The sequence below is a fragment of the Bidens hawaiensis genome, unplaced genomic scaffold (genome assembly GCF_021521415.1).
Source record: "Bidens hawaiensis isolate Kalapana, Puna unplaced genomic scaffold, B.hawaiensis_p1.1 tig00006676_1, whole genome shotgun sequence".
In the NCBI taxonomy this organism is placed as follows: Eukaryota; Viridiplantae; Streptophyta; class Magnoliopsida; order Asterales; family Asteraceae; genus Bidens; species Bidens hawaiensis.
In genome coordinates, this window is record NW_027491453.1 from 271,568 (window position 1) to 285,405 (window position 13,838).

Sequence of the window (13,838 nt, forward strand, 5' to 3'; positions counted from 1 at the left end):
TGACATTATTATGTGTGTTTTTAAACAATTTACTTTCTATCGTACTCGTTTGTTTGTTTATTAGTTGGTTTGAATACATTAATGGCCGTAGGTGCCGAGACATTATGGTAGGTACTAATTTAGCCCGAGAGGGCAAGGGATGGAGGATTCCATACCCAATTTTCAGCAGTTTATGCTTGGTTGTTTGTGGTTATTTGCAGTTTTATATTATACATGTACAAAAACAGGAAAACGGACAATAAACAGGGGACGCTCTGCCGAAATTTCGTTAACCCGTAGGGAAGTAACTCTTCATTTTAACCCACTATACTCAATTAGAATTTTTATCTTTTCATGAATCTTTCCACATTAAGGACAATGTGAGATTCAAGTGTGGTGAGGGGAATTACTTGACCAATTGTTTGTTCAAATAATTATAAAAATTCTCTAATCAACAAATATTTATGCAGCAAACAAAGATTATTTTTAGTAAACCATAAGAGAAATCCAAGAAAAGTTTTTCGCAAATAACCAATTACTAAAGGAAAGTGAAAAAGTAAAAAAGAAGTTCTGTAATATTGAGAATAAATTTATGCAAAATATGGCGTTAATACCCAATTCCTCCGTTACTGTGAGATAAACCTCATGCCATATAGATATTTTTCAGAAGCTTTGAGTGTGTCACATGTTTCGTGTGATTTAGAACTTGTCGCAATTATTCAGTTCAAGACCGCACGAAGCATTGTGTAAAGAAGAAGGTAATATTATCACAATCCCATCAAACCATTCTCCAAATTACAAAACCCAAAAACCTTAACTTAAACCCTACCACTTTATCCATCTCACCGGTAAAATACAACTCTGGTCTTTTACCGGCAGACGTTAAAGAACTGGAAATGCATTCTTTCGATTTCAATTTCCGTTGCTGCATACATTTCACAAAACCTAGGTTGCCTCCAGAACTTAGAGAGAGAATCTTTCTCTTGAGCAATGAGGTGAGGAAAAAGTGGCGCCAAGAAGAGCAAAGGCCACCATTTTGTGGAATTTCCAAAAACACAATGAAGGGAAGAGCAAAAGGATACGAACGATGCTTAGGTTGCGGAAACTGGTCCCACGAAGGAAGATGTAGAAGGAGTCAAACTCAGTCTCAGCATGAATATACCGAGCTAATGAGGGTGGGGGCTATTAGGCTCAAAGCCGAACGGTCCACTAGAGTTGGAATTTATGTTCGGAACAGGATTGAGGAAGAACTAATCCACATCCTCGACAAAACTGGTCTTGACGATCTTACCTTAAAAGAAAAAAAATTATCATCGGGATGAAAAGCTAACTATCGAAGACAAAATACCAAAATTCCAACTCACACAAAACCAACCCGTATTACCTTCTAATTTATGCAACCCTTCACAAAGGTGGAGGTTTAAACTTGTTACAAGCTTATTTATCACAGGTTGCATTCTGACTAAGAGTGTTCACATACATACATCACAGGTATGATCAGATATAAAACCGAGTGTGAGTGAACAATGTGAGAACGTGACGTTTTGCATAAACGGAAGATCATAAAAACAAAATTTTCTTTTTATTTATTGCTAATTAAGATTGGTAATTTTGTTTCCATTTTCTTGGAGCTCGCTTAAGGGATAGCTATAATCCAAATTTGCTGTTTTTAGAGAATATTTATAAAAAGATTGCTTGAGGACAAGCAATGTTCAAGTGTGGGGATGTTTTATGTACATAAAATTATACATCTTTTTGGCATCAATTAATCTATAAAAACTGCAATTTCTATCAAATAACATAGCATAAAAGGCTACTTATCATAATAAAATGTAATTTCAGGTGAAACCAAGCTCCAAACGAAGAAACAAGCGAAAAGACGAAGAAAAACTAAAGAAAACACAAGAAAAACAAAGAAACACGCCCCCAAGCCTCAAGAAACACGCCCCCATGCTTCTGAACACCAGAAAAGAGAAAAATCTACAAGAAAAGACAAAAACTGGGAACAAAAGCACGGGACCATGCCTCTCAACCACGGGGCCGTGGTCACCTTTCAGAAAAGAAAAAATGAAATTGGCACATGTCATAAAAATGTACGGGGCCGTGCCTCAGGAAGCACGGGGCCGTGGTGAGTCATCATGTACGATCTGACAACATGCAACTAGGACACGTAGACACGAGGCCGTGCTTCTAGCTCCAGACAGCCTATAAATAGAGGCTCTTGTGTCATTTGAGAAGTGTGCCATGAAAATAATTCTATCCGGTTTTCTCTTAAAAAAACACACACTAACACTCACATAGAAGATTTAGTGAAGAGTTTGAAGGCTTGGAGGTCATCACCATCAACCATCATCATCATCCATCATCATCATCATTAAGAAGGAAGATTCATCTACATTTGGTTAGATTGTTCCAAGTTTAATCATGTATTTGTTATCATCACTCATCTTAATGATTATCATCATGCTCATTATGAGCTAAACTCCTTTTACCATATAAAATCTATGAAGAAGCTTTGTTTTACTTGATGATTATTTAAAACATGTGGTGTAGTCTAGTAAAGTACATGGTTATCTTACAATTATCTTTTGATGAGAAATGTTTCACCATCTTAAATCACTAATTCAAAGTTGGTGGTTGTCAATTCTATTGGCAATCGTTCATGATCGATTCATGTTCCTGAAAGATAGAAATACTTTGATACATTATCGAAACATGGATCCTTATATTGTACTTAGAAATTGTGAGATATAAGTTATGATGTATCTCACTAAGTCTTGGTAATCCGAAAATGGCTTTGCTTAGGATATCATGCTAGTTAAAGAAATCATATGTTAATGGAATGTGTAACTATAACCTACTTAAATCAACCAAGGGGAGGTTGTGTGAGTTAACTACAACCACCCGAAGTTGTTAGAATTGGTATTTGAGAAATCGAAGTCAATCCTAATCTTTCTACTTTACGAAACTGCCAACTTAAAGTGACATTTTGGAGGTGGCATGACATTAGGAAAGGATCGACTTTAAAATGCACATGTTACCTCCCTAGTGCCAAAGATGCTCACTTAAGGTTTAAGGAGCTATCTATCATATATTGCTATGGAAAGTTTACCACATGTTTGAATATTAAATATCAATGCTAAAATGGAGTGGATTCTTGATCTTAGATGATAACCTTCGCATAATTGAACAACTCGTTTAGAATCTCTCGTCTTGGTCACCAATATATTATATATATATATATATATATATATATATATATATATATATATATATATATATATATATATAAGTATTTATATTTTATAAAAGTTAAAAAATGAACCCCAAAATGATTAAAACCTCTGATTAAAGTAAAACAACGATTTATCATTAGAAACATTTGTGTCCACGGATCAATACTTGGTTCTTACCAATACTATTCTACATATACAATCGGTACACTTGCCTATTTTGTGTGTGTTTAGTCTTTGTAGAAATCACTTTTATAAATTTAAAACACGATCTTGTGCAAAAAGTTAAATATCCAAATCATTCCATATATTAATAATTAACCACAACGCACAACACACATCAATCGCCGATATACCCTTAAAGCCTTTGGGCCAACTAACCCTTGATGTCTGTTTTAGTGAAGGTAAGATGAAGAAAACCAAACCACTCACTTTTGTGGTTATCAACATACCTTCCAACTATGATGTAATCATTGGAAGGCCAGGACAATGTGCATTCAACATGGCTGTCTCGGTTGGTCAAGGTGCCGTAAAGTTTCCCACCGAGAGGGGAATTGCAACCCTTCAACCCACCCAAGAGGTTTACACGGTTGAAGGGGAAAGTTCAAAAAACGAAGACAACGAACAAGGCTCGATCATAAACCCCAAGTATCCTGAACGTAAGGTACGGGTAAACACGAGCCTTTCCAAAGAAACTCTCTCACACCTTGAAAATCTATTGATACACTATAGCGATGTCTTTGCTTGGTGCCCGGAAGACATGACGGGCATCCCTCGAAGCATTGCAGAGCATGAGCTAAAAGAAGCGGAGCCTTGCTCCTGAACGAAGCTTGGCAGCATGCCAAGAGGTTGAAAAGCTTGTCCTAGCTGGGATCCTACGTGAGGTCAAATATCAGTTTTGGGTTGCTAATCCAGTCATGGTTCGAAAGCCCGACAAGTCTTGGAGGATGTGCATCGACTTCAAAGATTTGAACAAAGCATGCTCGAAGGATTTCTATCCCTTACCCGAGATAGACCTCAAGGTTGACTCTTTAACCGGCCATCCCTTTAAGTGTTTTCTCGACGCTTACAAGGGTTATCATCAAATTCTCATGAAGGTAGAAGTTGAAGAAAAAATCGCATTCCACACGGACAAGGGTATTTTTTGTTATCAAAAGATGCCTTTTGGTCTAAGAAACGCCAGAGCAACCTATCAACGTTTGATTGACAAAGCATTTTCTAGCAAAATTGGCAAAAACATGGAAGCTTATGTCGATGATCTGGTAATCAAGAGAAAGACTGAGCATCAAATGCTCGATGATGTACAAGAAACCTTCCAAAACCTGAGGAAGATCAACATGAAACTCAATCCCGGAAAATGTTCATTCGGATTCGAAGAAGGCAAGTTTTTGGGACACGTCTTAAGGAAACAAAGCATAAAAGCCAATCCCGACAAAGTCAAGGCTGTTCTTGAAACTAAATCTCCACAAAGCAAAAAAGAAGTGGAGAGTCTGAACGGAAGGCTTGCAGCCTTGAAGCGTTTTACCTCCAAGCTCTCTGAGAAATCCCTACCCTTCTTCAAAACACTAAAGGGTTGCACCAATAAAAAAGACTTCAGGTGGACGAAAGAAGCGGAAGAAGCCTTCAATCAAATGAAGCAACACGTGGCTTCATTTCTAGCTATTGCAGCCCCCAAAACGGGAGAACTGATCTATGTCTATCTCTCGGTTGCTGAAGAAGCATTAAGCGCTGTCCTAACCATCTTACGAAACAAATTTCAGGTACTTGTTTATTTCTTTAGTAAAACATTAAAACTAGCAGAGATTAAATATCCTACTTTGGAAAAACTTGCTCTGGCCTTAATTCAAACTTCCAGAAGGCTTCGAAAGTACTTTCAAGAACACCCTATACAAGTAGTCACCGACCAACCCATCAAGAGTGTTCTTGAAAAGCCAGAAAATTCAGGCTGATTGGCCAAATGGGATGTGGAACTAGGTGAACACAACATCACCTATGTCCCAAAAAAAGCTGTCAAAGCCCAAGTCTTGGCGGATTTCATTGTAGAAATCCCGAAGCAAGTCATTTCGAAAATACATACAACTGCCACTGAAACTTCTTACCCTGAAGCCTGGAAGCTTTTTACCGATGGAGCTTCCAGCATTGAAGGGTCAAGAGCTGGGCTCATTTTAATCAACCCTGAAGGGTTAGAATTCACATATGCTCTCCGACTTGAATTTCAAACCACCAACAACGAAGCTGAATATGAAGCATTGATCGCTGGTCTGAAAATTTCCAAAGAGATGAAGATCCAAAAACTAAAAGTCTTCACAGACTCGTTTCTTGTTTCAAGTCAAGTCAATGATAGCTATGTAGCAAAAGAGCCCAACATGAAGAAGTATCATGAGAAGGCAAAGGAATTGAGGAACACGTTTCAAGAATGCACTATCAAACAAGTCCCAAGATCACAAAACAAAAGAGCCGATGCCCTGAGCAAACTTGCATCCCTCACATTTGCACACCACACCAAGAAAGTATTAGTAGAAGTGTTGAAAACTCCCTCAATTCAAGAATTGGAGGTTCAATATGTAATCACTAAAGAAGGTCCTAGTTGGATGACTCCCATAGAAAAGTTCCTCAAAAATGGTGAGTTACCTCTGGACCAGATAGACGCTGAAAGAGTTCGAATCAAGTCCCGACAGTATGTGCTGCAAGGAGAAACCCTTTATAAAAAAGGTTACCTTGCACCACTACTAAGATTTGTGGGCCCTGAACAAAGTCAATATCTGATCAAAGAGGTTCACGAGGGGATATGTGGAGCTCATTTTGGGCCAATAACGGTGGTTGCAAAATTGATGAACCTCAGATACTTCTGGCCCACGATGCACCGAGATGCAAGAGAACAACTTAAGAAATGTGAAGCTTGTCAAATTCATGCACCGGTTCCCAAAAGCCCTAAACACGATCTAGTTCCTATCTCCTCCACCTGGCCATTCTACAAGTGGGGAATGGATATCGTTGGTCCATTCCCACCAGCCAAGGGTGGGGTGAAATTTCTGTTAGTAGCCGTGGACTACTTCACCAAGTGGCCTGAAGTCAAACCACTTGCAAAAATAACGGGCAAAAAAGTTATCAACTTTGTATGAGAAAGCATCATTTGTCGCTATGGGCTGCCAGGAGTGTTGGTCATGGATAATGGGAAACAATTTGCTAAGAAGCCTTTTAGCACATGGTGCAAGGAATTCAGAATCACCCAAGTGTTCAGATCAGTTGCATACCCACAATCCAACGGCCAAGTTGAAAGAACAAACAGAACTATAGTGGAAGGAATCAAAGCAAGGTTGGGAAGACATGACAACAATTGGCTGGAAGAACTCCCAAATGTCGTATGGGCAATAAGAACGACCGAAAAAACAAGCCACAAACGAACACCTTACAGCTTAGTGTTCGGATCGGAAGCTGTAATCCCAGCAAAATTCGGAGTTGTGACTCAAAGAACACTCAACGTGGATCTCGAATCAAACAACAATGAGACCATGTTGAACTTGCAATTCCTTGAATAAATTCGTGACCAAGCCGCAGTACAAGAGGCTAAGTACAAACAAAAAATGGAAGCTTATTACAATGCAAGAGTGAAACATGAACGTTTCAGGCCAGGAGATCTTGTACTCTGAAACAACGAGGCCAGCAAGAGGAAAACTCGGCCCAAAGTGGGAAGGACCATATACAATCCTTGAAGCTCATAAAGGTGGATCCTACAAACTGGCCGACGCAGAAGGTTCCTAGACACTAGAACGACAAAACCCTTAAAAGGTTCCATACCTAGTCAAGAACTTAAAATGTATTTCAAGAGATGTACAACTCTCCTTTTTGTAAACAAAAACCTCTTGAATGAATGATGAAGTCTTTATCATAACTTTTCTTTTCTATCCTATAATCAGGTTGAGAACCTAGCAAGAAACTCCATGGCAAGGGCCATGTAAGGGGATGAGCTCCCAGGCCACATCGCTGAATAGGTTCAAGGGTTGAATGAACCTATATAAGGGGTGAGTTCCTATATCAATCCAAATCCATTAGACTTAGAAAATATTTTCAAACAAAACTTGTCTCATAGACGGGTCTGAACAGCCTTTTAAGCTTTGAAAAAAGTTTACGAAACAAATATACACTAAGTAATAATATAAAGGATAGATAACATGTGCTTTTTACCTAATGAAGCCTTGAAGCTAAAGTGACTGCAACACTAAAACTTCTTAAGGAAAATTAGTTAAATAAACACATCAAACAAACAAGACAAGCAACAAAAACACAAAACATCAAATGCTACGATTCATAAAAAGGCCCCTAAAGGCCATAACCAACATTGTTCATAACAGCCATCCAGGCTAAACAAGGAAATCACAAAGATTCCCATAAAACTATTCAAACAGCCAACAAGGCCAACCACAACCACGAAGCAGAAACCTTGAGGGTTCCATGCAAAATATAAAATATTTGAGTACATCACATTTTTTAAAGTGCTAAGATAGCTACGAATTAATTGTCCAAACATCTGAAGCAGGTTTTGAAGCACTGGCACCACCACTCTTACCCTTCTTGAACTTCCTCGCTTTTGAGTCACACCTGCAATAGTTGAACCTTTGAGACTGGTCGCATGAGATCCACCAGTATCTCCGGACAAAGTCTCTTCGCTGTCACCCGAGCGAGAACGTTTCTTGGATAAAGACTCAAGCACCTCAGAACAAATCTTCTCACCAATCCCAGCTGGTTTTAAACCCGGCAAACAGAAATGGGTTTACCAAAACAAGAGGAAACTTCTCCCACATAGGGGTAAGTAAGCCTCTCCATTGCATGAACAGATTCCTCAAAAAGCTTGGAAGCTTCAGGGTTGAAGATAGATGATTTCTCCATGGTTTGACCAGAACCATGAAGTTTAAAACCAGCAACCAAACCCAAGTGTTTTCCATAGTTCAGCAATTTTGTGTAAACGCCACCCAAAACTAAATTGAAATCGGACGAGTGAAGAAGGTAAGTCACAACCTGATGAAACCCATGCTTAATCAGCCATCGGTTGTCATTGGTAGCTTGAACGACTGAAGCTTTCAGACCTTCATTCTCCAAAGCGAAGGTTTTCTTCTGAGCCTCCAAGGTTTCCCAATCGGCTTCCAGCTGAACTCTATCAGTTTCCATCTTCTTTTTTAACTCCTCAATCTCAACCTCATGATTACGGGAAAGTTCATCAGTTTTCTTCACCCAATCTTCCTCCTTCTTCGAAAACCCATCAACATCCTTCTTCATCGCTGCCATGGAGGCCTTCATCCTATCCTTTTTCTTGGAAAATTCTTCATACTCTTGCATCCCTTTTCGAAAGCGAGTAACGCCCTCAGTCAAAAGGGTAGAAAGGTTGCAAGAGCTAAGAATCAGTCTCGAGAGCATGGTATCACCCTCCATCTCAGATATAGAACTACAAACTCCAGGGGGAGCAAAGTTAGTCAAAACTTCAGCACAAACATCCGGGTCTTTAAAAAGTATCACCCACTTTAACACTCCAGTCAGGAACATAAATTTCGTCTCCACCCAAATCCCCAACACCCATTCTAGATGACCCCTGAAACAGAGGGTACCGCAACCTTCTTAGCAACCGACTTCTTTTTCTTAGCCACAACCAACCATTGCTCTCTCTCTGCCTCAACACTCGGACCCTGATCCACACCGGTCTCAACGTCGTCACTAATATCTACATGTTCATGTGAGGATGGTGGACCAGAGGGTTTGGCAAACGCCAATTGGAACAATTGGAGGCATTCTAAAATAATAAAAGAGAATTGTTATAAGTTTGAGGGTAAATGTAGGGTTTTAATGATTGTGAATCCTAGAGTTATGAGGATGAGAATGTTAGTAAAAACTATTTTTTACTTGAATCAAAAGAGAAAATGTATATATATTTATAAGTTTCAAACTTTTGCCATTCAAAAATTGAAGGTTTTGAGTATTGAAATTCATATATATAGTCGGGAAAATCGTACATGAACCACCATGATTTGATATCCCGACAAATAAAACTTGTATAAAATAATAGGTGGAGTCGAACATGTACACGTACCACCGCGTCTTTCATGTTGTTGACTCAAATAACGATAAGAACATATAATAAAAACGGAGATACAACGAGATGTTAAAAGTAAACTTGTCCACGAACCACCGTGGCTCTTGTATTTTAAACACCAAAAATATAAGGAGGCAACCGGAACGCTTGCATTCGACAACTTAAAGTATTGACATGTATAACACGGTTCGTAGGACCAGAAAATGCACACTACAATTCAACCATCCCAGGTAAGTACATCACCTTCGATTCTTGGAATCTTTTTGGCAAATGGTCGTTTCATAGTGTTTCGCTTTCCATGATGGCTACAGACCCGATATAAATGCAACCTTTAAGGGATCTTAAATAACGGGATCCAAATTAGGTTTGTGATCCATAAAACACAATATAAAAAAACTAATGTTTTTGCGTTTAAGGTAAGGATACTTTGGAATACTATGAGAGTGTGTGCATGTGTATATTTTTGAAGATTAAATGAAATAAATAAGCAATTAAATGTATAAGTGTAATGAAAAATCAAGTAGGGTAACACGTATAAGCAACACGTATAGGGACCCTAAAGCAAAACTATACTAGGCCGTTACGTCTAACCGCCTATCCTATAGTCTTGGCTCTGATACCAATCTGTCACACCCCGACCAAAGGCGGCGGAACATGCCGGGGTGCAACGGATTGCCCAAGAACACAAGACACTATTAACGTGACAATATTTAATCAACTCATTAATTTCATTCAATCATCAAAGTAACACATATTGTTCATACAAATAAACACCAAAATATAATAAATAGATATTGTTCATTCTTCTAATAACCTAGCGGTATCAAAATAGAATGAAGTCTTCGAACTCCAACTCAAGTAATAATCAAACCTGTAACAATGCATAAAATAATATTTGTCAACACGTATGTTGGTGAGCAATTTCATAGTTTGAGTATATATATAATATGAGCGAAATCCACAAACGTATATGAGACTATAAATAAAAGCATCAATCGTGGTATATAAAACATATGTAAATGAGGATCCTTTCTAATCGGTAATAACCGACATACTTGGATAATGAGGCCATATTCTACTAGCACAAGGCTAAGTAGTTAGGGGAGCGTATGATCATACTTAATGAGGCTCAACAACAACATAAAAATAAACACTCGTGCACGTAAAGCATATGAGACATATAACACACAAAAGAGCAAGTATCTAAGTATCATACACTCTAAAGTTTGTGGTTTGAGAAATGTGTATAATAAATCATTCTTTTTTTGAATAAGTATGCATGTTACCCCCAAAATATAAAAGTCAAAACGGGGGATGAAATGTACTCACGTTAACTAAGTAACTTGAAAGATTGATTCGTGAATAATCGGAGATCGGGTTAACGAGCAAGACCTAGATTAAACGGGTCTTAAGTTAGTAGGTAGTCTTGGAAGGGTTTAAAGTAAAATATGACAAGTAAAGTAAATAAATGAAGCTTATGGTTTTAAAATGTAAATATTTGGGAAATTAAAGACATGTTCTAAAAAGTAAGTTTACTTGAAACCGGGTCTTGGTATTTCATTCATAAATATTACTCAACCTATGTCAAGTAACTTATGTGGGTTATAATGCACTATTGCAAGACCCTTGGTTATATAAATACCAAAACAAGGTTTTAATCGAGTGTTCGGATTTGTCAATTTGGGTTTAGATAATTAACTAAACTCAAAGTCAACTTTCCAAAATGTTTTGAGATAACTTAATAAAATCAAAAGACTTAACCAAGTATATAGTTCTATTGTGAAGAACCTTAACGTCCGTTAAGCGAGTATTTGGTTTCACCGGTCCAAACTTGTTATAAGATCAAGTTGGATTCCGACACACCAAGTATGTTGATAAAATAACTTAAAATTAGTTTAAAATACATTCTTGAAGAAAAGATGAGCTTCGGTGGCCAAAAACACACTTGTGTGTCTCGAGCAAGTGAACTCGGTGGAGTTCGGTTTTGGTTCGGTCCTTGACTCGGAATGATACCGAGGATGGTTGCCACATAACCAAATACCATAGAACTATAAAAATGATTTAGAAGTTATAATATTCAAATCTTACATAAACATGTTTATTTAACTATTTCAAACAAAACTAGTAAACAAAACTATTTAAAACAAAACTAGTAAACAAGAGTCTGGTCTTGGTTCAGTCTTGATTCGGTTCTAATATCGGGATAAAACCGAGACTAGTGACTTCATACCCAATACCATGGAACTCTTTAAACTTGAATTAGAAAGCTAAACTACTTACAATATAAACAAGACTAGTAAAGCATTAAAGGAAAATAGTATAATCAAGAACTACAATGAGTCCTCCATGAAGCCTTGCCTTGTAACATATCACCTCCACTGACCATGGCCGGAGAAGATGAAAGCCGAAGGAAACAAGGGTGCATATTATATATATGTTGTACCACAAGATTCAATTAGTAAGTAACAAAACAAAATTAAAGAAGGTTGTTGCTTGATTATTATGAACCTTGAAGGTTAGGAATGGTGTTCTTTGTTTGAGAGAGAAAGAAGATGAAATGAGCAAGAGAAAATGAAAGGGATAAGCTTGTATATATAGGGTAGTAGTCAAAGTTGTTTTCCATGGTTTATATCAATACTTGCATGTGTTTAAAAAAAGGTTTAAACAAGTCAAATAATACAAACAAGTAGCAAAATCCAAAAAGTAAGAAATGATTATGAAACATAAAAACTCATTATTTTATATTATTGAAAGATTCGGTTTAAAAATCGGGTCGGGTTTTAATACAACTACAAATACAAAAAGGACCAAAAATGATGAATGTTACAATAAGCAAATGCATACCCTTATCATTTCTTATAAGCACGGGATCACGATTAGGCTTATCCCACAACTTGCTAAGTCCTAACAAAACGAGAGATGTTCGGGAAAGGGACGAAGCCGTGACGGACACTTCCTAATGGATTTCAAAAACAGATTGCCCAACTCCGAATCAGATGGCTCCGGCTCATTCAAAGCGGCGTCGGGCTACCTCCAAACAAGTTTAAATGGAATAATAGAATCGAAAACAAAGAAAAACCGATCTTTCCAGGTACCAAGGGTCGTAACCGTGGAAGAGATTAAGCAAGTAACAACCTGAGAAGTCTCAAAGGTATGCCAATCTCCGTTGTTCGCTGGACGGAAGAAACGGCGAAAAAACAACAACGACGACGGATCAAACCCTAAAGCCATACATAAAACTTCAAAATGCAAAACCCTAGCAAGCCCAAATGGGTGAATCTGACCAAAGGATTCCCGATAATATTCTAACACATTCAAAACAAATATTGAAAAAGGGTGACGGAGGTCAGAGAACTCGAAATGGCGACAATAAAGAGCAACCAACCTGGCCGGACAACGATCGATCGAAGCGTCAACCGCCAGAGCCACCGGTTTAAACTATAAACCTATACCCCATTCGAGGCAAAACGATTCGAATTCCTCTTGGGTCAAACGAGAATAGCTCACAGATAAATCTTTACGAGCACCCATAATTTTGAAAGAAAAGTCGAAAATTTGAACTAACCTGGGCAAAGGATTGAAGGAAACTTAATAATATGTTTGGAGAATAATGTGGGTATTTATAGAAAAACTAAAAGTAAAATAGTGGGTGATGATATTAAATGGCAGGCATTGGCAACTGCTACCTGCAGAAACCAACCAATCAGTCACATCACCTGTCTTGTCAAAAATTCAAAAAAAAAAAAGCGAACCATTCAAGCCTTTAAGCAATAAAAAGAATGTGCAAAAGTCAGATGTATTTGAGCTTACTTCCCAAAAACCTCTGACTTGGGGGGCTGACGACAAGGGTAGCCTAAAGCCCAATAAAATGACTTTCACACATTAACACTAAAAAGGTTAAATGGTTAAGAGGTTCGCCAATTCAGGAAAACAAGTACATGAACAGTAAAAAGCATGTAACAGTAACACGTCATAATTGAGTTTACTTTTAGATGTATTGTAATTGATTGGAATTGATTCATATCATAATAACCTAAGAAGTTGTTATGGATTTAAATTGAAAGTACTCTTAATGGGTCTAATTTTAAATGGATGGGAATGGGATTTTATATTTCATAATAATACCACTTACTACCAACATAAATAAATATCAATTATAATTTAATTGATATGAGTTATTATTGTTCGGTTATTCAAAAATCCCTAATTTTATTCTCTAAATTTACTATATTTATATATTCCTTTGTTATGGAACAATTCAAAATTCAAACACATTCTATTTATCTATATATACTCTAATCCGAACACAAAAATTCTCACACCTCACTTCCTTAATCAAAATTGTTAATTGTTTGTTTTCAAGGTTTATCAGTTTGCTCATACTTTTATTTTTTAATTTTTATTTTTGTTTGTTTTGTTCATAGTATAAATAGTTTGAGGCCCGTGTATTACACGAGTAATTGTTGAAAATTTTAAACTTTGACCATTAAGTGAAATATAGTCAACAAATTGATCATATATTGTTAATACAATTATAATTAAAT